The 2,799-nt window shown below is 43.7% G+C and overlaps 1 non-coding gene across 1 annotated transcript; it reads right to left on the bottom strand.

The window, feature by feature from the left end:
• Positions 1-2,276: 2,276 nt before the first annotated feature.
• Positions 2,277-2,342, bottom strand: MIR7402 (microRNA mir-7402). Its single transcript, NR_127380.1, has one exon. It is a non-coding gene; the product is annotated as a microRNA mir-7402 (primary transcript).
• Positions 2,343-2,799: the final 457 nt, after the last annotated feature.

Here is a 2,799-nt window from a genome sequence, read left to right as displayed (position 1 = left end):
AGGTCATGGATTCAAATGCCGGCTCTGCCACTTGTCAGCTGTGTGACTGTGGGCAAGTCACTTAACTTCTTTGTGCCTCAGTTACCTCATCTGTAAAATGGGGATTAAGACTGTGAGCCTCATGTAGGACAACCTGATTACCCTGTATCTACCCTAGTGCTTAGAACAGTGCTCTGCACATAGTAAGCACTTAACAAATATTATTATTATTATTACTTTTGGAAATCAACTGAGAAGCAGCAGGGTTTAGTGGATAGAGCATGGGCCTAGGAGTCACCAGGACCAGGGTTTTAATCATAGCTCCACTACTTCTCTGCTGTGCGTCCTTGGGTAAGTCACTTCACTTCTCTGGACCTCAGTTACCACAACTGTAAAATAAGGATTAAGTGTGTAAGCCCCATGTGGGACAGGGACTGAGTCCAACCCGTGGTTTAGTGGAAAGATCCAGGGCTTGAGGGTCAGACATCATGGGTTCTAATCCCAGCTCCCCTGCTTATCAGCTGTGCGACTTTGGGCAAGTTCCTTAACTCCTCTGTGCCTCAGTTATCTCATCTGTAAAATGGGGATTAAGACTGTGAGCCCCACACGGGATAAGCTGATGTCCTTGTATCTACCCCAGCGCTTAGAACAGTGCTTGACACAAAGTAAGCATCCCATATAAGTACCATAATTCTTAACTACTAGAAATGTGTCATAAATTAAAGAGGTCTTCCCTGATTAAGCTCTCCTTTCCCCATACCCCACTCCCTTCCGCATCGCCTTTGCACTTAGACCTGTGACCTTTGGGTATTTGATATTCACCTCACCCTCAGACCCACAGCACCTATGCACGTAACTATAAATTGTACAGTATAAATTATTTATATTAACATCTGTCACTCCCTCTTGACTACAAGCTCACTGTGGGCAGGGAACGGGTCTATCAACTCTGTGACTCGTCCCTCTCCAAAGCCCTTTAATGTGATATTCTGTGTGCAGTATGCACTCAATAAAAACCATGATTGATAATGGAGAAATTCCCAACCAGTCTGGTTGTGGCCAAGTCATTTATAAGATGTTTTGTTGCTACTGAGAAAAGAGAAAATTCCAGTCAGTAGCCCTTGAAATTTTGCTTCTTACCTTTTCACCAGCCAGCAGCCCCACTGCAATGATCTCATTAAATATAGAATAATACTAAACAGCAGCAACATTTTCCTCTTTGTAAATAATTCTCTTTTTCCCTAATACCAGCCGATAACCTTTCAGTGTCCGACACCTACTACAGGAGCATGCTGCAGAGAGCTGCTTCTTAACTGACAATGTCAACCACACACCCTGGGTATTCTTTGAATAGTAGAGAAAAAGAACAGAAGGCTGTTCTCTTAAAGGAATAAGTTGCTTGATGGAAAAGGAAATTTCTCATCACGTCATGTGGATAATAATGATAATGGCATTTGTTAAGCGCTTACTATGTGCCAAGCACTGTTCTGTCACTCACAGCCCTCCTTGATTGGAGTGGGGATGTTGGTATGTAGCAGAAGGAAAATAGCATTCCTCCAGTCAATGAGGTAAGGAGAGATGTACTTTGCCAACTTTAGAACCTAATCAGCGAGCCCTTTAAAGAGAAAGTTAGAGAACTTGTTTTCCTTTTCTTCCCACCACTGTGATCGCCGACTCCTAATTTCTGTGCTGAGGTGGAATTGAGTCGGGAGCATATGGATTCCATTGTCCTGAATGGACAGAGGACTACTCAAGCCAAGATGGAGTGGTGGGACTTGGTGCCTTTGAGCATTTGCAGGATCCTGAGAAGAGAGGGGTGGGGAGGGCGGCTCTGGAAATCCTGAATTTCCAATAACAAATAATTACTGCTTAGCCATTGGCAGTTGCTGGCTTCTAAGAATAGGCCTCCCTTTAGTTGTTTCTGGTTCCTATCCCAAATGGAGACTCTCCCCATTCCCTCCTACTTCCAGCAGCTACCGACTACTGCTTAGTCCCCAGTTTCTCATTAGCCTGTTTTCATTCTTCATACCTATATCCTACCTCAAGCCTTCTCCTTCTCTCCCATTGGTCCTCCGTACCCATCCCACCTTCCCCTCCTCCCTTTTAGACTGTAAGCTTGTGGTGGGCAGGGAATGTGTCTGTATATTGTTATACTGTACTCTACCAAGCACTTAGTACAATGTTCTTCACACAATAAGTGCTCAATAAATACAGATGGCCTCCCATCTGTGGAGGCCACTTACTCTGAATTAGTTGATGATCAGGACAGGAGCTGCTGGAAATTTAGCCTGCGAACCTGTGGACTCAGAATTTACAAGACTGGTCATGGTGCTATCCCAGCAGTCTTGTAAATTCTGAGTCCAGAGGTTCACAGCTGGTCATGGCTTCTGGGTGCTTGCGTTTTCTTGACGTTGGAGGAAATGCTTGACCCGTCCTGCATTCATAAAGAGTCTTGTGTGTAATAAACAACTGAGCCTCAGTTCAATCCATCATTCAATTCTATGTATTGAGCACTTACTGTGTGCAGAGCACTGTACTAAACATTTGGGAGAATAATATGAATGATAATACCTGTGATAATTTGTTAAGGGCTTACTGTGTTCCAGGCCCTGTAGTAAGCACTGGTGTAGATACAAGATAATAGGACTGGACATAGTACCTATCCCACATGAGGCTCACCGTCTTAATCCCCGTTTTATAGATGAGAAAACTGAGGCACAGAGAAGTTAATAATAATAATAATAATGTTGGTATTTGTTAAGCACTTACTATGTGCAGAGCACTGTTCTAAGTGCTAGGGTAGATACAGGGTAATCAGGT

This window comes from Ornithorhynchus anatinus, chromosome 7, assembly GCF_004115215.2.
Source record: "Ornithorhynchus anatinus isolate Pmale09 chromosome 7, mOrnAna1.pri.v4, whole genome shotgun sequence".
In the NCBI taxonomy this organism is placed as follows: Eukaryota; Metazoa; Chordata; class Mammalia; order Monotremata; family Ornithorhynchidae; genus Ornithorhynchus; species Ornithorhynchus anatinus.
Note: the sequence above shows the minus strand (reverse complement) of the source record. Positions and strands in the feature narration are given on the sequence as shown.